The sequence below is a fragment of the Numida meleagris genome, chromosome 9, assembly GCF_002078875.1.
Source record: "Numida meleagris isolate 19003 breed g44 Domestic line chromosome 9, NumMel1.0, whole genome shotgun sequence".
NCBI lineage: Eukaryota > Metazoa > Chordata > Aves > Galliformes > Numididae > Numida > Numida meleagris.
In genome coordinates this window covers 6,810,782-6,836,749 of record NC_034417.1, presented here as the reverse complement: position 1 = coordinate 6,836,749, position 25,968 = coordinate 6,810,782, and the positions used below count along the sequence as shown (strand labels likewise).

The window sequence follows — 25,968 nt, the reverse complement described above, 5'->3', positions numbered from 1 at the left end:
CTCGTAGGTACCTCGTTGCTTGAAAAACATGGGCAAAACAGCTTCTGCCTTTCTCCAAATAGAATGTAACACACATTCTCAAAGCGCGCAGCAGGAGTTGCAGGCTCAAGGAGTGTTCTTGCTACACCCCGCGAAGCCGGTGCAGGAATTCCTACTGAGGAGGAGCGCCTCATCTGCACCGGCTGCTGTACGCAAAAGGAATTGCACAGGCAGACAGCAGTCGGAGTAGAGGCCGCTCCCGTGGGCACCTGCCTGCTGCTGCGTCCTGCACTCTGCTGTGCCCATCCCTAAGACACACTTGTAACATCTGAGCTCCTCTTCTATGTTGAAGTTCGCAGTGCTGGGTTACTTAGAATTAATTGATCCACCTGTGTGTGTCTTGTGGAAAAAATGTCCACGGCTTAAGCTTGAATTTGTAATGTTGACAATTTTTCTTCTTGCTAGTGCAAGTGAAAGAAGATGGAAGTATACAGTTTTCAGATAATACTAAAGCAGCGGAGAAATCTTCATGTCTAATTCATAACTGCTTAAGCCAAAAACCCCACAAAACAAGCAGACTTCAAATCTTTGTTTTCTTAAGCTCTCCTCTAAGGAAAATATCCCTGGCAGAATCACATCAGAGAAAAAGGCAAACAGATGCCATACATGTAAGCGAATGTAGAATGTGCCACGCTGTATTGCTGCCGTGTGCGGCATTGTTTCCAACTCTTAGTACTGTCCTTCCTGTGAAATAATTAAGTTCTAGTTTATGCTTGTCAGCACAGTTTTACTGGTAAGTTTTCTAACGTGGCAGTGCTTCTGCAGACAACTTTCTAATGTGGCCTGGCCACGTGAGACTCAGCCATATCTGTATGTCTTCCAGTAGGTAACCTCTGTTAGGAGCTGGGGAAGTGGAGCCTTGATGCCTTCCCCAGCTAAATCTAGAACTCTCAATTCTAAATTACACCATTCCTAATTTAAAATCCAGCCTGCGAGCATGTAATCACTCCTGTTCCCTTTTCTGATTGAGTCCCATAAGTTTGTCACATATTTCAGAGAAAAAAAATGGCATTTTCTCCTTTGTCTTTACCACCGGCTTTCTGATCACCAGTCTGTCATTCCTTTGTTTTACTTTTTTTTTCCATCCATTTTACTTTTTTTTTTTTTTTTTTTTTTTTTTTTTGTGGAAGAAAGGCATGTAGGATACCCTTAGTAGATAACATTCTTCAAGAAAAGTCTGAGCACCTGAGATTCCGTGTGAAAATTCTCATGTGAACTTAAAGCATTGGGGAAGTCTTAAAATAGACTCCATCTTTCTCTAACATTGAGAAGATAGTATTTAAAAAGAAGATTCTTGATGTTTCATAGGAGAGTTAAAATTTCCCCCATTAATCGTGGCAAAACAAAAGGTAGCAGTCTCTAGAAGGCAACTCAGGTACCAGAAGAGAAAGTTTGCAGGGAGCTGCCCTGCAGAGGGGAGCCCTGCCTTGTGCTGCTCACCTGCCCCATGCGGACAGGCAGCGCTGGTGAAGAGATGCTGCAGTCTGCAGAGATGCTGCAGTCTGCAGAGAGTGGGACCTGGCAGAAAGTGGGAAAATTGTCAAGTAGGAGGCTGCACCAGTCCTCCTTCTTTCTCTTCCCTGTGGGTCTTCTCTGTCAGAGCAGTCAGGTGCCATTTGCAGAGAGCGTTCTGTACCGTTACATTTGTTTTACTGAATGGTTAATCCCCCATCAACATGAATGCCATAGCAAGATCGTATGAGTTTATCCCTTTGTGCAAACATGAATATACTGTTGCAGTGATATCCTAAGCAATTACGTGTGCATGCTCGGAATGACATCAGCTGGTTAGATGTCTGATTGCAGCCACCTGGGAATGTTTGTATTGGACATAAACCGCACAGACCAGGCCTAAGTCTCCATAACTGCGATCATCTGGGTTGTAAAGAGAATCCCTATCAATTCTCCTGATCTCAACTTTTCAAACTTTCTGAAGCACTTGACAGCATCTGTTAAATAAGAACTGATTAAAAAAGAAGTTGTAAAAAAAAAAAAAAAGTGATATCAAATACCAAATCTGATAGAAATCTAAAAATGTTGCTCAGAACTGATCCTGGAGGGCAGATCTGTGAGAAAGTCAGTGGCTGTGCTGAGTATTTTGGCAATCTGGTTATTTCAGATAAACCAGAGAGATGAGAACATCAAGGCTATTTTATTTTCTGGAGAATCTATTCTGTTTTTAACTGTGTCACCTAAATGGATAGAGACAAAAGGGATGTAACATATGCCACATCCGTAGGAACAGTAGCTGCTGCTAAATGTGATTGAGCAGATGAGAGAATAATTTGCAATATAGCTCAGAATTCCACATTCATCTACATTAGACACAGACTCTTAGTCCTAAACTTACAGAAAGGCACAAGTCATACTGGTGCAGGTCATACAGATGGGGCAAATTCTGCTCCTTTTGTCTTCCACTCAAAGCTCTGAAATATTACATAAATTTGTTTAGGAAAACTCAACAATCCAGCTCTTAAAAAAAAATCCAACTCAAAGTAAATGGGCATCATAGTAAACTTGTGTGCAAAATGAATACAACAGCTTCTTGCTAACCTGATGATGTGCATTTTTGGTGCAACTCTCTTATTATCTGCTGAGGCCTTTTCTGTCTGCCCTCACTATATTTTAATGGCTAAGGAAGACTTGGGAAATGCCAGAACGCACTGATCTACGTTACTTATTTGCATTCATTAAGTTCAGTGGTTCTTTAAGCTTGTAGAAGTTGAGACCTAATTGTGCACTAGTGCACATCCTCTCTATTCAGCATGCAAAGAGGAGAAGGAGTTGCTGGTAGTGGGAAAGTAGTTTAGCCTTTAATACTCAAATATGACCAAAGGAATTCGATCAACATTAATGACACTGTAGTAAACATTATAAAAATCAGTTCTCCACACCACAGTTGTAAATTCATCCATAGAGTGAGATGTCTGAGTGGTAGACCATTGCTCGGCCTTTTATTCCCCAGCACCCCTAGGTGAGCAGTGATAAAACAGTACTGGAAGCATCAGCTTATTAGAAGCAACCACTGGCCACATTTTATATGTTTCTTAGACACCAAATAGCCAAAATGTTTAATAGGTGATCATTTGTTTTGATCTAGATTTCCAATCTACTGCATCTCAAAGAAGAGAGCAAATGATTTCTACATTGGTGAGACTGTTCCTGTGCCACGTGATCCTCTTTAAATTGTTCCTATTTTCCTGACTATCAGCTTTGGTTTCTTTTCTTCTTTCTGTATTTGAACAAGATTTTAAATGAATTTCGCAAAAAAAAAAAAAAAAGAAATATCCCTATTGACATCTTGTCCCCTTACTACTGGCTTAATTTTGTTTGCTGCACGACCAGAAGAGTTGCTGCAAACTACTCCCAAATGATGTTCTCTGAGTACTGAAAAAACTGCTTCCAAAATCAGATGACTCCCTTAGGACGTTTACTGGCTTGATATTTATTGTATGGGCCTCGTTCACTCAGACTAAAATCTCAGTGTGCTAGAACAAAAACTCCTCATCTTAAAAAAACTGGAGCATATTTTGAATTGTCATCAGAACAGTCAGTGGGCACCTGCAAAAGCTGGAAAGTGTATCGCAGTACTGCCTTTTAAAGGTGACAAAGGAAGGAAGTCTTGCAGGTAAACATAAAAGCTGTGTTAGTACAGCACCTAGCAGAAAAGAGCTCACATTTTAACTGAACTTCTGTATGATAAAGACATGAGTGCTACTGTATCTAGCTATGTATATAATAGATAAAGTGCATTAATCACTAGCACTACCTGATTAATTAAGACAGGTGCACACGGTATCCGTTTAAAGTCTGTTGGCTCTGTTTCTAGCTTTAAAAGGGTAACATTAAATTGAATGTCCATTTATTTGTTATACAGAAGTGTAACAAATGTGTCAACAACGCTCTCATTATTTTGGATATAAATACAGATACTGTATTTGTAGGAGCATCACGGGTATCAGCAAAACAATGAAACAAATAATGATGCTTCTGTTATACTTCTCTGTGTTTTTCTGGCTTGGTTATTTTACGTATCCAGGACAACTGATGAAAGCCACAACTGCACACTGCCTTAATTCTACTGTTTCTGTAACAGCTGACTTTTTAAATGGAAGGCTGTGCAAACTGAGCTTTTGCTACATGCTTCCATAGGTCTTCCTGGACCACCACTCTCATTGAATCTGTCCTGCCCTGCCTCCCTCCAGTTTCCATTACCTGAGATATGGTCTCCAAACTACACTGGTTACAAGAAAGCTTCAGGCTTTCAGGTTCCAAGTACCTGCCTCTGCTACTTAAAAATCTTAAAGGATTTCAGCCCAAATTCTGATCGGTTCCCGTGGTTAAATTTTGTATTGTAATAGGTGCTAAAAGCAGAAGCTGCAACTGGAAAGCAACAGGCAAGTTATGTAACCATCTCTAACTATACAGGTACAGAGCCATGCCAAGACACAAATTAAATGGTGTGGGGATATTCTGATGGTTTCACTGTTGGAGTATGCAGCTGTGTGACCCTCTTACTGACAGCTGTCCTCTCACTCTTTCCTACTCATGCTCACAGGTGGTGAGCTTCACACACCTTGTCATAAATCAATTCCTATATTCTTTGAGGTATCTGCTTCCTTCCTTTTCCCAAATACAAATGGCAAAAGATTGACAATAATCTGGGAAAAAAGATAATTTAGCCCACATTTGTTTTAAATTTATTTCACATTATTTTGTAACGTTTTAAGCCCCATATGGAATAATAAGAAGGATATCTGAAGGAATTTTTATCTTAGATCTGAGTTGCTGCACTACAAGCATGTCATTCTCCCCTTCTACATGTTTGCTACAGTAATTGTTAGTCACCTCATCCTATTAAAACCCCCTCTGCCCAAGGGCCCTTAATCCCAGGAAGACATATACACAGTTTATGCGCTTCTCATTTCAGTGGGTATACTTCTATATTTTGTACTTAGTTCATATTATTTCTTTATAGGTCAGAAGTCTGAAGCTTACAGATCTGTGTGTTCTCCAGTTCACAAGGTAAGGCTATGTGCAACAGGAAGGTCAAATTATTAAGCCTCAGTGCTGCTTTTTTATTAGACAACTGGAGACAGAAATACCAATATAAAGACTTACTTTACTTCTCTGTGAGTGAAGGAAAAGTAGTGCTTGAGAGCAGGATGGGTGTGGGAAAGTAAGTACATTGCATCTGTGACTTTATAACATGTTTTGGAGACATCCATTTTGCAACAATTGGGAAGAAATGAAGAAACCGTGTGGGTGGTGTAGAAGAGAGGGAACTGTGAAGAACAAATGTTTAACTGCATTCAATTGTAAACACAGTGATAGTCAGTAAACAGCCTCTCTGAAATGAGTAATTAATAGGCACATGTGAAGAGATGGAAAAGAAGATGTATCCCTTCTTCATCAGACATCAAAGGCAGGCTGGACAGTGAGAAATTAAGCATACCCCAAAGAGGCCACACAGCTGAGTGCACGTTCAGCTAAGAAACGTCACGAGCTAGGAAAAAGGAGTGAGGAGGTAAGACAGGCACTGAGAAAGGAGTTGTAAAGTAACAAAGGAGGGAGCAACTTGCTCTGCAAGGAAGGGAGCAGCAGGAGAGAGCAGGGAGGTCTAAGCAGGTCACCTCTTTCTGTGGAGGGGTCAAGCTGCAGAGTTTTGCAAGGCTGTCGAGTGATAAGATAGCACAGTAGGTAGCCATGAAAATAAGATAAGAAAACTGAGCAGGGAGGAGGCACTGACATAAATGGTGCTTCACTGTGATTCTCCTGCCTCTTGCTACATCTGAAAGCAGAAAACTCTGGCTGTTGGCCAGTTTGACAGGAACGGCGATAAAAATAAATTATATCAGACTGAGATGTTTCCAAAAGAATGGGGGAAGGGTACTTCTTTACAGGGAGGAAAGGTTCTTACAGAATCCAGAATTCATTGTCTGGGAACGGCTGCTTTCACAAATATTCAGCTGAAAGAGAAATCCAATTTCAAAATGAAGGAAATGTTCTTTTTTGTCTCTCAAGCACACATGAGGCTGAGAACAACTAATCAGAGAACCTGAGGCCAAGGAGTTTGAGATTCTCAGTGTCCTGGGTGGTCTTTACTGTTAAATTCTATTAGTGTAATCTGTGAAAAATGTTTTCCTTCAAAACCTAATTGAAACTGGGATAAGATAGACTTTCCCAACTAGTCTGATTTACAGTTTAGCATGAGCAAAACACATGTATATTGATCTAAAGTTGCAGATCAGGTACTCCCAATTTGTACAGAGCCGTAAGAAACAGTCAGTTCCTATTTGGGTTTCTTGGCACAAGTGGCCATGCCTTTTTGCTGTGCAAGCATCTTTAGTGAGATTAACTAACCTCTCTCAGACACAGCACTAAAAGAGTGAGAAACCTATAATAAAGGCTGGAACCAGAAGCATCTAATGCACAACATATCCTGTCTTCTTGCATGAGCTCTCTTCTTGGGTTTGATATGTGCTGTGGGGATCTGTGAAAATTGAGAATTGCTGTGATTTCTCTAATCCTTTTGGCATATGTATACCTGCAGGTGACACATAGAGGGAAAATGTATCTTTTAACATACAGAGACGACAACTGCAGGTCACACAAAGCAGGGAATTACTTTGCATCTTCACTATCCATCCTGTGTTTAGAACTATGCAATTGCCCTGTTAGTCATTTTCTATCACCCTCCTGCTGAGACAGCAATTCAAGTTCTTTATTTAGCAATATATTGCAGACTAAGCTATCAGTTCCTCATGAACTGGAAACCAAAGGGGTTCGGTACTTATGGACCTAGAATAAATACACTATTATTCTTACCTGAATTATTTGTTTCATACCACTAGTGATTTTTCCAGCTTTTGCGTATGACTAATGGCATTTTTGGAGGGTTAGACATTCCAAAGTTGTCTACTCCAGGGAAGAAATTTCACGTTTCAGCAACTGCAAAATGTTGGCTGCAGTTACTGCAAAGAATGGAATTGCAATTAAGCCTTCTACAGTCTTTACAGGCATGCCTGAAAAACAAAGTGTCAATACTGCAAATCTTAGAGGTCAGCAAGGCACTGTTCTTTGCTGACAGACAACAGGCTGTGCATGCCTCAATACTCCCACTTACTGGGCTGGTAGAGATAATGTTTATTGTGCAGCAGAACTGCTTCACTTTCAGAGCAGGGGTGTTGCCTCTGCAGTTCTTTGGAATCCTCTTTGCCGGAAAGCAACCCTGTATTATCCTCCAGAGATCAGCCAGGGCTGGTCTCCCATCTGTTCAAGGATCTGCACCTGTTTTTCATTTCACCAATAGCAGCCACATGGCCTAAGACTGTGGGGGAATACAAAGAAGAAAATTAATGTGTAGCTGAGGCACTGAGGTTGGGCTCAGAAGTTCCGAGTTCAAATTCTGACTGTGCTGTATAACCTCAGTGAGTCCTTTAATTTCTGTCTGCCTTAACTTCATCTGTAAAGGAGGGAAGGGAATGATTATTATTCTGGGGCCTTCTCTTCAGTTTTCTTTCTTTCTTTTTTTTTTAACAAGACATTGTAGATAAGTTGTTCTTTCCTTTTGCTTGTATTTCACCCAGTTCAAAAGTCTTTACAGAAGTAGAAGCTCTATAATATATATCAGTGACAATTACAAAGACTAAGCATGTCTCAAATCCATTTCCTTAGCACACTGAAAAATAGAAAGGAATTTCTTTAGAAAAGTTTCTCTATTTCTTCCTGTGTAAGTGACAATATCCCTTAGACATAGCTCCAGTAGTGCAGATTTGGCATAAGAGTATTTTGTGTGTTTATGTGCAATTGCAGTATGTGGATCCAGGGTAGTCATTCTTTGTTAATCTGAAGCTGAGTCATATTCTAGCTGCAGAATCATACTCAGCTTGAGAGACATACAGAAGTAGCATACACATCAGTTCCATGCCTCCCTCATGTCTTGCACTGAACAGGCCTCAAATTTGACATTGTACATTTTTTTGTATTCCTTATACTTGCTTAGAAAACAGAGAAAAAGTTCTCGCCCTTTCTCCCTGCTCATGTTATTTATTGCTTCATCAACCACACTCTGTGTTTACACTCCAGCACAACAATTTGGCTGCAGCTTGTGTTGACAGCCTGTAGATTGCTTTAGATGAAATAAAGAGGGTAACTGTCAGGTGCCATGAAAGTTCTTAGCAGTATGTGGTAATACCATGAAAACTGGGGACATGCCGACCTTGCCGAACATTGTAGGCTTCTTTAAAGGTCTCTTAAAGAGCTCGGTGTCAGAGATCACTGCAAGTCAGTCATGAATTCCCGACCCAAGCACCACTCATGTGAAGTATATTCTCACAATTTTTATGACTTAACTGGGGATTTAGTTGACTATAACTGTTCTCAGAGTTGCTTTTCACCTTGAGCTTCACTCAACTTCTATTGAAAGCTGTCATTGAATTCAATGGAATTAAGCTTAGGCCTTTATCAGAAAGTTTGCTGCTTGCTGAAAGTTTGATTTTCATGTGATATATCCAGAAGCTTTCAATTATCGCGCTGCCTTTGAAATGGGAAACTGACAAACTGTTATCTCTGGGAGCTTGTCATGTTCAGCTTGGTTCCAGCAGATCACAAGAAAATTTGTGCCAACAGAGGTTGCTATTGAATTCTTTATGTTTGATCCTAGGTGATTTCTTTTTCTCTCAATCATATTGCTCCTTTCCTTATTGAATAATTCCTTTACTCCTTACCTGTAAACTCCTTTGTAGGTAAGAGATGTGGGATTATGCATTTGCCATTTGCAAAAGACATGGATTAGATGTAAAACTCTCTTATGCTCTTCTAAGCATCTGTAGCTCCTGCTACGTAAGAGATAAGGCAGTACTGAACACTGATGTGAATTCAGTTTGAAATACAGAGTCAATGATGATTCCAGCACCAGCCACCAGTTGGTCATATGTAACTGAGTGCCATGTTAACCATCAAGAAACTTAAAAAGCAAATTCCTAGAAGCATTACTTTTTTTCTCGTATATGCACCAATATTTGGTTGATAAATTTCAAGTAAGATTGCCCGGCTACAGTTTTCTTTCTTTTTGTATTGGTAACAGGTTCTTTTTACTTCCCTTCAAATTAAATGTAAACACTCTTGTTTCTTCAGAACCATTGGAAGACGTATTTTAGAAGAGTAGATCCCTTTCTTATGAGTGTGATTTCATCCTGCAAAATTGTAGGCCATAGCTTATTGGGAAACAGCCTCCACGTTCCTTCTTCCTGGCATTTTAGAAGTGGTGTTCAGATCAAGTTATTAAGTTATCTAGAATTCTATGAGAAGATGAAATGCAGACCAAATATGTGCATATCCAGACACTACAAAGATAATGTTTTTGACTAGGAATCAGCTACTAATATAGACAGTGGTTTAACTTCCTCTGCCAATCCTAGTATGATGGGGAACATTTACCTCTCTTGTATTTGACTCTTGGTATTATTGCAGACCAGTCTTCCTGTTTTTCATTCACATAGTTTCAGATGTTTTACTTCCTGCTGCATCAGGGGAATAAGCAGGCATCATCAGACTGTAAAAAGTTAATGTGGGAGTGGGGAATGCATGGATGAATGCATGCAGGGATACATTCAGGAAAAATGTGAATATTAAAGTGGTGTTAGAATATAGCTGCTACTTTAGGACAGGGGGTGAAAGGGGAGAGACAGCCTCACAGCCTGCAGGGAGTATATGAATTAAGTGTAATAGCATTATATGATGGTGTCTTCGCAAGTGTACTAAATGCTGATTTTTTTTTCTTTAAAAACACGAGAGTGCTTCAAACACAAAAGCCAGATGATAAAAAGGGAGCCCCTCAAATTATACAGCCAAGAAGAGCTTGCATTTATGGTTTGGGTTCAGGATGTGAAAGGGTGTAGGATTAGATGCAATCAAAGATACATCCTATGGCTTAAAACGGAAGGGAGTTTTATTTACTTTGCTTCTTTCTCCCTGGCCTGGCAATTGTTTGCTATGTTATCCTGTATTTTTTAAACTTGTTTTGATAAGGAAAACTAATTTGGAAACTCTGGCAACCAGTATGTTACATTACTAATGAGTCTCTGCACATCCAAGAGATTTTGGATTTATAATAAAATTTGTGACTGCATACAGATCCAGCGTTTAGGTAGTTATGTTTCTATCAAATTGCCTATCTTTCCTATCTCTATTAAATTAAATGAAAAATGTCATGACTTTTAAATCAATTGAGATCTGATCATTAGGCTAGTATGAGGAAGATCTGTCAGATAATCCAAGAGGACTTTACTGCCCCTTATCCCTTCTAGCATTTCCCAAAACTCTTGTTTGTGTGGAAGAAATGAGGTCATTTGTTTTGGATTTCTAGGCATCAAGTAGCTCAGTTCGAGATAACGCCCCATCTGGAGGACCCAGAAGCCCTACCTTCCTCATGACATGCCAGCCAGTTGTGAGGGATCTTCCAAATATAAGGTTTATGATATATAAATAAAAGAACAGACATCCATGAATCTTTAATTTTCACCCACTGTAAGGAACAGAACACCATAAATCTAATAGTTTACTGTGAACCTACATTTTTTCCTCAAATTAAAATCTACTGGTCAGACTGCTTTGCACCTGAGTTCATTGCCCTTTGTTTTTGTCTGAAATTTGCAATGGGAATAAGGAGGCATCTTGCATGACCAACCACCTAGGAGTTTTGTGTCATCTTCAGAAAACTTCAAGAGGTTTAAGATACAATGTTATCCTGAACACTACCCATTCACCAGTGCTCTGGCCAGCAGAGACATTTATGATAATTTTTTTTTACCTTCTCCAAGCTACAAAGTACCTCTTGAAGCTGTCGCGGAGGTCCACTTCAACAGAACAAGTACCTAGTGCTTAGAACTCAAGACTGATCTTACTGCGTCAAAGTACAGAAAGCCCAGTGCAGTACAAGGTTGCTTTTCCTCAGTATTTAAAATGAATTCGTCATCTCTCATCTGAATTCAGATGGCTGTTGTTTAATGTCACTTGATGTTGCTTTTCCTTCGCTTGTTCCTACTGTTAAACTGAACAGCTCTATGGTATTTCCTTGTAGATCCTTATGCACTGCAATCAACTTTTTACTTTTTCTTCTTAACCATCTTCAGTCAAGTAAGTATTTCACATCTTCATTCACTCTTAACTCTAGTATTTGCATTTTCACGGTTTGGTTTATACCAATTTATCCAGTTTCTACTGACATTAATCACTGCACTATTTTTAAATGTTGTGCAACAAGGTGATTTTTATGTTTTTCTTTAGCTACGTGCATTTGTATTTTCAATCTACTTTATCAAAGTGATCAGGAGCAATTAGTTTTCCTGCTTTTGGAATGATGTTAGTAAAATTAAGCCCTGGATAGAAAAACATTTGACAGAAATTTGTAAACGTGATTTTTTTTTTTTTTTTTTGTATATAAAATGCTGCTGTTACATTTGCTTTTCTGGTCTTGTTCTTTATTTACTGCAGTCTTTGACATCTGTCCCTGTCTCTTTTCATCAAATATTTATCTGCAGCAGCTGAAAGAGCCTCATTTGTTTTAATTAAAAATAAGACCACCAAGCTGGGATCACTTCCTCAGCTCTTGCATGGTTTGCAGAGACAGACAGTAGATCTTGTGAGGTTTTCCTGAGGGTGGCCCATTGACAGGCTTTTCTCCTCTCCTTGTATCTTTCTTTTTTGTACTGTGTTTATTTTCGGATACAGAAATGTAATCAGAGCCATACTCTGAACAAAGAAATATTTTACAGTTAACATGCATGAGAAAGAAGGAAGATCATGTTGTGTTGTGTTTGGTATTACATTGTAAAAAACTGTTTTCTAATTTGTGGTTTCTGGAATGGAGTTATTGCCACAGAAACGTAGGAATTGTCACAGCAATAAAACCTCCAGTTTAGCATGCAGTCCTCTAGGCAGCAGGCATATAAGGAAAGAATGTTGGAACTCCACTGAGGATGATCAAAATATATTTTTCTTACACTTTTCCTTATGTGCTAATACCTGTCTCATGATTTTTCTTTCATTCCTCAGTGTTGTCTTAACTAGAAGAAAAAAAGCGTAGAACAAAGAAAGAAATTAAAATAGCTTATGTGTCCAAGGTTAATATTCTGAGGTCATGATAAAAGCTGATGCCTACTGAAAGTTCTAGAGTAACCCACAGTGTTTGGGACATTATTTTCACTCATGACTTCTGGAGATGTGACATGACTTCCAGTCTTTCTTGGGATCTCAATTAAATTGCACTGCATCACTGACCTTTCTCAGTCATCTTGATTACCTCAGTTCTTGTTCATGAGGCAGACTTTTAAATTAAGGTTTAATGTTTGTTTATTTAAAGTGGAGGAGACTGTCTTGCTTTTTTATCTTCTCACTTACATGACGAAAAGGAGTACTTACACTTTTCACTTACATGAAAAGTAAAAATTAAAACAAGGTATCTCTGTGAATCACTAAACTGTTACATCCTTAATGGGCAAAAACTATCTGCAAGAATGTTGTTCTTTCCATCTACCCTGGCAGTAAGTTACAGCAGAGTCATCCAGTGCTTAGGCAGATGTTTCTCACAGTTGTCTGTTAGATACCAAACACTGTTAGCTTCAAAATGTAAAGATCTGCTTTTTCTGGATGTGTAATTGGTAATCTGTTGTTGGAGTTTTCTGTATTTGAAAAAGCCTATCAGTCTCAAAGCCTGTTAGTAACTTATGCACTTCCTAGCTTATTTCATAGGCAACATAGAAAGGAAGAAAGGTTGAGGTGATCTTACATATCAAAAAGTATCTCATAACAGCATCTATGAGGGCTGCTCTGAAAGTAATGCCTCCTATTTTATTATGTTGGCTCAGGATGTCAGGGATGCTGGTGGTATGGCAGTAGAGGTTGAACCTTCCCGCCAATATTCTGTTTTCCATTACATTTTGTTGCTCCATGACAGATGGCAATAGGGGCAGTTTGACAAAGTAGCATCTGATATGAAAGTGCAGATGAAGCAGAGTTGTGGAGGAATTAAATTAATTCCTCCTTGTGGAAAAATCGGCACCCACTGATGTTCACTGCTGTTTGTTTAATGTTTATGGAGCCTAACCAGTGGATGTGAACACAGTGAGGTGGTGGGTGCTGTGTTTCAGCAGTGGCAGCAGTGACAGTGGGTCATCTCCACTGGTGCAGATTGTTATGAGCATGACATGCAGGCTCTTGTTCATCACTGGTGAAAATGCACAGCTAATGCTAGTGACTGTGTTGAAAAATAGTACTTTAGAGCTGTGAATTTGGTCTATCAAATAGTGTTATTGTGCTCTTTGTATCTGTTGTTTTTTCCATGGAAATAACTAGGAGGCATTACTTTCAGAGCAACTCACATACATGAGAAAATTGATTCAACTGAGTAAAGAATAATGGTTTTTGTACACACAATACGCATATGTGATAGGTATGTATAGATATGTATGATAGATATGTATACCATATTTCAGAACACGCATAAGTCATGGACTTACAAGACACCAAAGGAATTTTTTTCAGAGCATCTTTTCCAGTTCACATTATCTCCCATTTCACATGACACAGTGCTAAAGTTGCATAATGTCCTCATGTAGACTGGTCCTGTATTTGGGACTTACAGGTAAAACTGACAGGGAATTTTAAGGGCAAAGTTTTCAAAAGTAGATACATTATTAAGCGAATACATTTAAATGAAAAGAAGTTGGCCCCTAAGTTGTCCTATATTTGTATTTATTATTTCAATATCTTTTACAGGTAATAATGCACTATATTATAGTTGCAATATTGTGCTATAACTTTCTAATATCTTGATATTGGCAGAAAGAAAAAAACAACTAGGAATCAGAATTTAATCCTTTCCTTGCAAGATACTGGGACAGGAGACAGCATTATAGCTTAGTCAGCTGCAGAATAGAGAGTTCAGGAAACTAGATTTTCTTTCCAGCTCTGCTACAGGATTGAGGGTGACTTTCATCAAATGCTGTTTCTATTCAGTAAAATGTAACTGTTTATTCACTTTTTAAAAGCATTTTCAGAGAAAGCACTACAAAGTACCCTAGATTTGATGCCAATTGCTTACAATGGCAAGTGAGATCACAGTTAAACTACTTTAAGGGAGATGTTATTAACTAGAAAGATTACGTGCTCGTCAAAAAGATACTAATTAAAGTATGGGGACTGCTTGCTAGTGTCGTTCTAAATTAATTACTAATGTGTTAATCTTAAAAGTGGAGTGCAGCTGCAAGAACACAGGCTCAAAAGAAACTTGATTTTGTTTATAATACATTTTTACTTTATTTAGCAAAGGATTGATAAATACCAAAGAAGACTGAAACTGTTTCTGACAGGAATATTTTTGATTAACAAGATATTTCTATAATCTAAATGACAAGGTTCAGATATTTACTATAGCTTACTATACTTCTTTTTTCTGTGAATCTCTAAGAATAGAAAAATTGTTGGAACTGTATCTTTTATGTCTTTTAAGAGGCAAAGAAGTAAAAAAAGTCAACTGGCTTTCTAAAGCTANCCTTCCTCCATTTTACGGGCTACCCAACGCACGGCGCGTATTTTCAAAATCAAAGAAATTGTTCCGAAATAAATGAACGCACCTCCCCCACCCCCACCCCCTCAAAAAAAAAAATTGATATAAAGATAGCAGTGGTTCTACTGATGTACAGATCACGTGCAGTTCTTATCACAATCTCTGGGGATTATTTGGGGAATTCAGTGAAAACACTTGGTTTAGGTAGAGCTCTGTCACCAAAGCTGGAAATAATAAACTGCTTTCTCTCTTATTCCTACAATTTCAATTTGAAAGTATGAAAACTATCAGTACATAGAATTCTGCTAATTCAGGTATGTTAAATCCTGAGAAGACTGACAGACTCAAAAGGCAAAATTCTGGCTTTGTGGAAAAAGGTGACAAAAATACCAGTTGATTTGAGAAGATGCTAACATTTCATTGGAGTATTTTTCTCCTGCCCCAGAAAACAAGATAATGATTTACAACTTCACATACTAATCCTACTGTTCAGACAGTCACGATCTCCATCATAGTGGGACACTTTTAGTATTTTTGCTTTTTTTTGGATGCAGTCATTTTAGCAGCCCAAATACTCAGTGATAAGGGAGAACAGTACTTTGAAGTGCCGAAAACAACTCTGTTAATAGCTTGGGAATATGGCTACCACAGTTGCTTCCATATTGCTTCTGAATCCAATTCCTGTTCTGTCTGCTTTGCAAAACTTTATGACAGTTTATTTGCAATAAATTCTTAAATTCTATAATTTAAAGCCATCCTTCTAATAGTTACAAAATCATTTCAGGAAAGAGCAATATAACACTAGTACATTGACTGTCCCATTTGAAACATCTAGACTCTAAAACTTCATTGCATTTTTCCTAACAGGATTTGGACAAGGACCCAAAGTTTCCATCCCCATATGACAATCTGTACATCAATGTGCCATTACTTTTCTGCTCATTCACACATGTATATACAGTACACATGGTCTCACTTGTGTTCTTCATAGCTGTGGTATGCAAAATGTTGGACTGATCAGAGAGTACCAGCAGCTATAGAAATCTTTATTTCACGAACTTTTAGAAGTGAAGTACTATGTCTCCCCACAAAGTGAGATAAACTAGAATGTCAGAGCAATTTTCTGTATGCCATGTGTGAATACTCTGCACTTGCTAGTGAATCCATCTTTATACTGAAAAAAAGGAAAACCTACAGTTTACCATCTTTGGGACTCAGAGACATTGTTTAATTGATGCAGAATGCTCTGATGACAGTGTCTTGTAAATGTAAGAATGCCATAAAAACTGTACCTGTGCTTACTGACTGTAATGTAATTAAGTGATAAACATCCACTGAAAGAATGTCTGGTATCAAGACTCCTTTAGAAACATATGGGCAAGGAAGCTTAGTAATTCACAGACCACACCCAGAGGGACTATAGCACTCATGGCTACACGAAAGTCAGTAATTGATTCTCAGGGAGAAAGGTCAAAAGGTCTGTTAAAATTAAAAACTATGGTAAAAAAGTGAGGGTAGGGAGGAACAAAGAAAGCATAGTATTGCATTGTCCTGGCATGAAAATATCTACAACTATTACAGCAGCTGATTCAAACTGAGGTTTACAGAGCCATTGTACTCATTCATGAGAAGCCTTACTTAACGCTCCAAATCAAGATTTCCAGGCATCCCATCTAATCTTCTAATCCAATAATCCTAAAATCCAGCAATTAAAAAATGTTTTGACAAAGCAACCTGAGGCTCATTCCTCTAATTAGGCTGCACAGTTTAAGCTCGCTGACTTCAAATACGTAAGTTTGCACATGCAAAACATGCATGCAGTGCATCTGAATTTACTGGATTAAGAGACACTTCTGTAGAATGCAGCCTATTAACAGCTTGGGCTGAACTGAAACTAGATCAAGACATCTTATTACCACTTTGTGGAAAATGTTCTCTTAAGCAATTGTTTCCTTGCTATGAATGAATGCAATTATCCTTCTAACATCAAGTCATATCTGAGATCGGTTACTATTTTTAAAAAACACTATTTAAGTAAACAGTACTTAATAAACAGCTTCTAGTAATCCTTCTCATTCTGTCATTTGGGTTGGATTTCTCTTAAATCTCTGCCATTTTGCTGGTGTTTCCCAGCAAAAAGTGAAGTCTGATATTTCAGAATGAGAGAAAGGAAATATTGTTCAGGTACTGAAGCCATGCAGAGATTAGAAATGTCAGTGACACAAAGAATTTATATTATGTGCTAGTTAACTAAGATAATTACAAAAACACTTCTGTGTATTCTTCTAGTGCTAGAATTACACTTTATCAAGCCTAATTAATGCTCTTCCCTACTCCATTTCTAGGCATTAAATCATTCCCTCCTTTATTGAGCTTGTTTTCTGATTTGGTAGCAGATATTAAAGCCAAAAGGGATTTGAATAAATTCCAATCTCTTCCTCAAAAAGGACCTGAGATACTTTTCCTGACACACTAGTTTGACAGCTTGCCACTTGCAGTCTTGACCTCTCCAGAAGGAGGTCCCAGTGATGACTGCCACCCACAGAGTTCTTCCTTGTGTTCTGCTCCATGTACTGACCATCAGTCTGCTTTCCTGCCATGACTGTAATGGTTCTGTGGGAGGATCTTTAGGGTTGCAAAAGGGTTCCCTGAAACAAACTAAAGGGTAAATTAGGAGCTTGACTACCAATATCTGAAATGGCTGGTAAATGGTACTTAGAGGAAGGTGTCTGTATTTCAGGCTCCATAAAAAAAAAAAAAAAAAAATAGAATGAGGAAAAGGTGGGGTGAGGGCCAGCTTACCAGGTGTCAAGAGATACCCAGTTTATTGTCTTTGCCTCAGCTGAAGCTGGATGAAGATGAAAAGATTGGTGAACGACTGGGAAAAGAGTTGCACAGCAGGCTTAAGGGGAGCAAAAGCACTGTTGGACTTGTGGAGAGGAATGCAAAAGGATTTGCACTATTTGGTAATGTGTGAAAAAACTGGAGTGCACAGAGTTTGCCACAGCAGCTGGAATAGAAACGAAGGGATATAAAGAACCTGTTGTAGCAGTAAACGTACAGGAATAATGTACAGGAAAATGTATACGAAATGATGTATAAGAATACAGAAGTTAAGGAATACAAAAAGTAAACTGAAATCTATGGGCAGCAAAGACCCTGTACATGATGTTCTGGATGCTTAAAACGAGTTCAAAGTGTACAAATTTCCAAATGGCCTGAAGCTGCCTTTTCAGAATTCTAAATCAGACTCGGGTTAAGCATAAAGCCTGCACTACTGCAGACTAAAGCAGCATGTCTCTGGCAAACTACTTGTTCGCTAGCAAAACAAATTACAATATTTTCTTTGTGAGCTCTGTTGACCTTCAACCTGGTAAGAGGATAAAATGTTAAAAAGCACAGAAATAGACAAGAACATTTTTTACAAGTGGAACCTTCATAATAGCAAGACTATGTCTGTGTGACAGGAGGGCTTTGGGTTGTTTGCTGTTTGTTTGTGGAGGATTTAGGAGGGTAATGAACAAAGCAATTGCAGGAGACAAAGACATGCAGCTTTTTTGTTGTCCCAGCAATCTAAGGGAATTGAATCCACTGGAGTGCCTGGAGTTGTTGTTATAATCTTTTCATTAACCCTTGCATTCCATGAGCCCTTAATTTTCCACTGGATGTGAGCTGCAGTTTGCTTGTGTCTGTGCCCACAGTTTTCATTTGATTTAATGTTGGGTAGGAAAACTTCTTGGTAGCTTTTATGATCCTTTTAGAGGCATAGAATCATAGAATGGCCCGGGTTGGAAGGGACCCCAAAGATCATCAAGTTCCAACCCCTCCGCCACAGGCAGGGCCACCATCCTCCAGATCTGGTACTAGACCAGGCTGCCCAGGGCTCCATCCAACCTGGTCTTGAACACCTCCAGGAATGGGGCACCCACAGCCTCTCTGAGCAGCCTGTTCCAGGGCAGCCTGTTCCAGAACCTCATCACTCTCTCTGAGATAGCAGTATATATTACTTCAGCTTGGAAAAGGTGAAAAACAAAATATTTCTTATCAATAAACATAGACCAAACTTTTCCTCAGATATCAGGTGACCTGAAACTTCACTATACCAGCTCTAAGACACTGCAGAAAAAAATGTGCATTATTTTTTTAAATTTGAACAGCATGTAAACAGAGATTTTTGAAGGTTAAAAATGAACAAAAACATTTTGAAGTACAAACACATCAACCAAGCCTTGGAGTCCATGCTTAATTGCAATGAAAAAAGGAATAAAATAAAAATATCCAGGTATACACAGAAGAATACTCCAGGAGTATCTGTAACTACTTAGTAAAGAAACTGTCTAGAAATTCTTTAGTATGCAGATGGTCTAGAATTCAGTGGGAACAAAAGTATCACATCATAAGTCAGTTGTTTAACATACTCTGTGTTTATATAAACTTTGGGTAGACATAGCATTACTGTAATGTCATAGTTGAGAATTCAGGCACTCAGAGGTCAGAAAATGCAGTGCGGGTCAAACCACAATCATAATTCTCCCCTTTTTCTGCTTACGCGTGAAAATATGAGACTGGATATTCCACCAACTTATGTCAGGGCTCTGAACACACTAATAGGCCATAATGGCCCCAACCAGCTTCATCTGGGGCTTACACCCAACAACTTCCTGCCCGTGGCCTCAGGGGCTTCATTTAAGCTTAGACCTGGGCTTTCAGTCCCTTCCTGAGCTATGTTATATGTGTGCCTGTCTTTAGCTATGGCTATATCTGTGCTTCATCATAGATCCTGCTGATCTGACCCTGACCTGACTTTCTAGCTTCACCTCAGCTCTGTTTTGTCACTGTAGACCTGCTTGGTGATAGTGGGGCTGACCCTGACCTGCAGACTGACTTCCTGCTTTCACATCACACCTGCCTTGCCATTGCAAACTTTACTTATATCTGGACTTTTGATTAGCCCTTACTGCCACTCTGGAGCCTTCTCTGCTTTCTTCTTGTTACTGTGGGACAGGGCCCTAGCTGGTGAGGCTTCTGCTGTGCTGGCTGTAGTGTCATGTTTGGATTCTTAGGCAGGTGCCATCTCTTAGTGTGCCCTGATGATTCGAGCCTTACATTAGCATTTATACCTCCATAGAGTAAGAGCGTGACTTTCCTATAAAGTCCTATTTTCCTCAGAAAGACTTAAAGGCTAGGCCTTGATTCAGACTTCGCAAGTATGGGTCACTAGTAAAGGGATAAAAAGCAATTATTAAAATAACTGCTGCAATAGTATGATAATGTAATTATATTGACAAACTGTACATTAAAACATTTATTTAGAAAAAATGTAATTTAAAAAATCTCGAACATTTAAGAGTGAAATTTAAGATCTTAAAAAAAAAAAAAAAAGAACATTTTTACTGTCTTCCTGATATTTGGCTCTCTCTTTACTATTCATTGTTAAGAATTTCTAGACTTCATTTAAGAAATTAGACTACTTTTAGAAAAAAGACAAATTAATGATTTCGTGGTTGTTTATAAACCTGTGTCAGAAAGACGAAACTCCTCCACCTCTGCTTTATTTTTTCTAAGACCAGCAGTTCAACAGAAGATACCAAGAAAAGGTTCAGCATTTTCAAGCTGACAAGGCACTGCATGCCACTATTCTGAAGTGTTTTTAAAGATAAAATGTAGAAATGTTGGCATCTTTGAATTCAGTGGCTCCTGGTAATTTCATGGGGGCCAGGACCTTACCCAACAGCTAAAATAGGATGACCATTCTGCCAAATGAAATATTTCCAAAGGAAGAAAAGTTAGGAGAATTCTCCTGGCAAGAATAACAATGCACAAGAGAAACCTATCAGAAGAGATACTGTTCAAAGACATTCTCAAGGGCAAAATATATGCTTACTTTGCTCAGCCAAGGAAACTTCAAGCAGTTAAGGAAGAGGGGGGGATAGGAGCAAAGTCTTAACTTGTTGTCTGTTAGTAATGTATGGCTAGAAAATCAGTGGTTCTAACACTGAAAGTGTGAAAGCTCAGGTCGGTACCTAAGCCATCTTACTCTGTTAAAGTTCATTTGCCAGTTCCAAGATGAAATTGTAAAGACTTTAACAGAGCTGGAAAAATTTGAATTCAAGAGACTTGAAAAAAGCATCAGAAGAAAAAAATGGTCTTTTGAAGTTTTATATTTAAGACAAGAGCTGGATTTGTGCCTTTAAAGCAAGCCTTCCTGACATTAGAAATCCAAAAAACTCACAGTGGCCAAAAGCCACATTACATATACTTATCTTAGAGAGGAAGGGGGAGGGAGATCAGTTCACAAGCAGGAAATGGCTTCCAGGTGTCTTCCCTACTACAGTACACAACTCCATCAGTACAATTCAGTGATGCCAGGCTCAAAAACCCCAGCTGCCTTGCTTCTTCTCAGGGATTTGATCTAGATAGCATTAATATCACCCTTTTACTGGTGACAAAACATAACCCTGGCTCTGGATTAGTGCAGGCTGCATGTGACTGACCAAGTTTTGGGTAGATTTTCTCAGTCAGTTATGAGTATGTGGAAATAGCCAAGGTACGTACACATACAGCTACATCTGTATATGCACACATGTGTTGAAAACACATCTGTTTCTGGAGCTGGACAACAAAATCAGGCACTCTGCTTCTTTCTGTGTTGTGGAAAGGAGGAAGTAACTATATGTGACACTCTTTCCTTACCAGCACTCTGCACAGCTGGTGAAAGTGGAGAAAAAAAATCCATTCCATTTATTCTACCCCAATGTCTTATTCTCCCCTCCCCCCTCTCTTCTCCAGCAGCGGAAACAGTTCCTTGAGGTATGGGTTTTTTTTCTGTCGGTGGTGGTGGGGTGTTTTGTGCAAGTATGGTAGGAAGAGTATTCTGAAACCGCTTGTTCATTAAGAATATAACAAAAAAGTAATCAGCTTCGCTGACACAGAAATTAGTTTTCAGGAGTACTGTTTAAATATTCTCTTTTGGAAACTTCCGTGTGGAAAGTTTGAATTTGTAGCATTAAGCCGATAGAAAAATGCTACTATCCATTCTACTACATTACTGACATTAGTACGAGACCATGTCATGATACAGTAGCCTGTCTACTTCTCAGTTCATAAGAAACCCTGAGAAGCTTGAAAATCTAGTCTACCAATTCTACTCACAAAACAGGAAAAACATCTGACAGAAATGAGCTCTCAGTATATCCTGTTACATTACCCACTTTTTGCCTAACTGCTTAGCCTCTTCCCAGATCTGACTGTTTTAAAAATTAACCATACTACTCCTGCACCATATGTTCAGATGCCCTGAGGGAGAATAGAGTTGTTTTTCAATTGGCTCACTGTCCTTTAATGAGGCAGGGGACTTGTGACCTCCGTACATGGTGGCTGATAAATGGTAGGATGTAACCACACATACTCACAGAAAACATACAAACACAAATGAGTTGTGGGTAATCTTTAGCATTTACTAGGGAAAGGCAATCTTGTGTGCAAACACTTCATCAGAAAGCTAATGTTTAATAGCATGTGATTTTAAACAGCCAGTGCACAAGCCTGTCAACATTTATTTCCAGGTTCTCTGATCCTCTTTATGAGTTTCCTGTTTTGCTTTCATCTTAACCAAGTCAGGTTTTCTTTTTCTTTTTTTTTTCCCTTCTGTTAATATATACTTTTTGCCCCTTCAAATCTGCTTGCATTTCTCAAGAATCTGAAAATGTTAAAAATGCTGCTGAAGGAAAATTGTGCACGTAAACAGTAAGTGTTATGTAACTTATATAGAATAATATCGCATGCTAGACCATTATGCTAGGATCAGATCAGATAAGTGAGCTTTGCCTTCATTAAAGGCTCTAATCTTGATTATACTCAGGGCAGCCTTCAAATGACAACTCCAGAATTTTTCTCTAAAGGAAGGATCTTTCATATTCTAGTCTGGAATTTTTCAAATAACTAAGAATTTTATTTTATTTTATTTTAGAAATCATAAGCAAACACTTCTTTCCATCCATTTTTAAAAACAATGGGGGTGATAATGGAAAAAAAACTCCTTGGCTTTCAACTGAGAGCTATAAATAACCAAAAGCTAAATCCTAGTCTGTGGTTATTTTTATTTTCTTTCTCCAAAATCTCTTTTCTGAAGATGTGTTTGAGCCTTAGATCTCCTGCTTGTATTGTTATAGAACTGATGAAAGTCTGAGATCTCAATCAAGGGCTTAACAAAACAATAATCCTCTATTGCCCTAATTCTTCTCAGAAACATCTCTCTGACAAGAACAGTCCTTAAGCTTTTACATCTTTTTCTGCTTAAAATTACTTTTCTAATTAGAAGGAATCGTTTCCTTACCAAGTATTTGTGCCTGAAGAGCTTCATATTTATTGGTAAGCATCTCTCAGCTCTTTAGATCCCCCTCCCTCAAATACTGTGATAGTTATAATACTCTACATCCCTCAAAAATTCTGACTTCCTTTTTTACACACTGAAGAATTTAGTAACATACTTCACAATCAGCCTAATTTCATCTGTAGCAAAAATCAGAAATAGCAAGAATCACACAGATTTCATGCTTAATGTAATCACTCTCAAGTAAAATATTACTATTTAAAATTGTTTCTCTTTTTCAGTGACATACGCTTTATAGGCTTCCATTCCATGAGAATTTAGGACATTATTGAACAGGAATTAGAACATTTGCATGCACTATAGGTTGAATTAGTTGAGTATTAGACATCAAGTAGAGAACGAAAAACAAATTTCCTTATCAGAGGATTTGCTTACTTTATTTTCTATTTTTCCAACTCAGTAACTGCTCACCCTTACAGGTGATGAAGGCACCTTTTCAAGAAGGCACTTGTGCAGGGACAGTACCAGTAGCTTCATGTGTCTGAGTAAATCTGCACATCCTGATTCGAGCACAATCCTGAGTTGGACACAAGCTCAGAAGTCAGCCTGACTAGGCTTCAGCCATAATAAATTCACCCACCAGCAAATTTTAGTGTACTAACTCCTGACAGGAACTACACCCGTGGAAGAAGCTCCTGGCAAGCTGCAACAAGATTTCGTAAGGTCAAGGGTAACTTAGTCACGGAGCATAAATAAATGATTGTGCGACTATTAAAGTAGATGCATTTGAGTCTAGCTGAATACCAAATAATTCACACTGAATGAGATGACTATTAAATGCTGCAGCTTTGAATAGCATCTGAATGAAATTAGTGTCTTCACAAGGAAGTCTGCAATGTGAAGATGCTATGATGGCCACAGCCAAGAGACCGTTATACCAACATAGCCAGTAAGCATGACTGCACCTGATATGACTCCTTTTCTTCAGAAGTGAACAGGAACAGCTGTTCAAACCACTGACTGTCTTTTCCTATCCCTGTGAATGCCACTGTTTTAATCTGAAAAGAATGGCTGACGCTGGAGTAATGATCTCTTCTGCACTTACAGTAACCCAGCCTAGAAAAGCCACCACTGACGCATGACAGGATCTTAAATTTATCTCCAGTGGGAATGGACCATTTTTCCTCATTCAAATTTCCATCTCAGTAAGGATACTGCAATTACAGAAAAAGTCCAGAAGTTAAGAGTGACAGACAACAGATCTGTGAAAAGTTGTGGTATCAAGTTTTACCTGTAAGCAACTAAGATTACGAGGTTACATAAAGCACTGAATATCACTATAAATATTTTTTAGCATTGTGCTACTGAATGAGACAGCATACAGTAGAAAAGGATCAGATAACAAAATAGAGTTTTAAAAAATATCTTTCCCTCATCTATGTATCTAAATGCAACAATATATTAATCTAATTATATAAGATATCATTATATTAATTTAAAAAGATATAACTAAACAGATTACAGTATCTTCTTATATTCACTGTGCCAAATATCTTTATAGAAAAACAGACAATTACTAGTTGGGAATATAAAGTTTCTACATGTGTTAGGCACACACTGTATTTTTAATTTAAAGAAAGGCAAATGTTTTGGGAAATACCCTCTTTAGTCTAAGAATACTCTCCTGCTCTTAACAGTGAGATTCTTTTAAGACTGCCTCAGAAAATCTGAATGTGTGGATTTACATTCTAGAATTAAAATTTCTGCTTCTATAACAGATGCTACTTACACCTTTTGACACCAGAAGATGAGCACAGAATAAGTTGTTTTTATTTGCTTTGTTATTGCTCACAGTTCTACACATAAGTTCTTTATTTCTAACTGAAAGAAAGTTTTGTATATGCTATCAGTAATGAACACAGGTGCCTGTGCTGTAAAAAGATATTCTAAATGGAAGATTATCCTACAATTGCTTGTATAGTTTGGCAGGTATGCAGTAAGAACATAAGAGAAAGTCTGAGTCTGCTAGGGGTCAGTTGTTGCTCTAATCTGGACAGGCAAGTGGATCAGAACAGAGAAATGTTGAACTGACCTGAAACCTAACAAAATTTATGAAACAGATCTGATATTTTGCAGAGCAGTGCAGACCAGAGGAAATGAAAGAGTAAAGAGGCCATGGAGAAAAATCCAAGTGCAAACTAACTGCATCAATGGCAGTCATGGCAGTGGGGAAACTCTCTGGATCGGTAACAAATAAGCTGATCAGGGAAAATAAACTCAGCAGCTTTACAGGTCCACATGAAAACTTGAAGGGAGCTGAAATGTACAGCAAAGCCAGCTGGCTGTTCCTGAGAGTGGGCCCACTGCCTGGCAGCTGTGACAGGAGGGAGCCAACCCCAGTAGCCACCTAAGTAACCTGGGCTATTCTGGGATTGACTGATAGCCTTTATTGGAAAGGGAGAAGTTGAATACAATTTGTGCAAATAGCTATGGATTCTGTTAATTATTATCTAAATATATCTATACAGTGTCCCACAGTTTGCTGTTCGTATTAAAAAAAATATATATATATATATAGCATAACCTCTCAGTAAGAACACAAGAAGAGGTGTAATTCAATTTTCTCCTCCTTGAGAGAAGCTGGAAGGGAAACTAAGTGTGAGCTTTGAGGCAGTTTGGCTACTAAGGAGATCCTTTTTGCTGCCAATTTAAAAGCTTAGGTTTTGAGCCTCTGCTGTGATTTTTCTTTTTTTAAAAGAAATTCTAGTGTGATTTTCTAAATGTACAACATCTCCATTAGTTCTCTAGCTTCACACATGCGAAGCTGTAGGCCCAGATCTGCCTAGCTGTACTTCAAATGGACATGTTTTAAAGATAGGCTAACATTCTGATCACAAAAGAAAGCTGACAGAGCCACTACATGATAAGCATTGGTCAGCACATTTGCAAAATTAGATTATTTGTCTTTCTCCAAAGATAAGAGGTAACTCTTCAGTGAAGTGTTAGAAGACACATAAATGTGAAGACA

At 38.4% G+C, this 25,968-nt stretch overlaps 1 long non-coding RNA gene across 5 annotated transcripts in view; it reads right to left on the bottom strand.

The window, feature by feature from the left end:
- Nucleotides 1-25,968, bottom strand: part of LOC110403542 — a 61,783-nt gene that overhangs the window by 27,222 nt on the left and 8,593 nt on the right. The gene's annotated exons all lie outside the window — the stretch shown is intronic.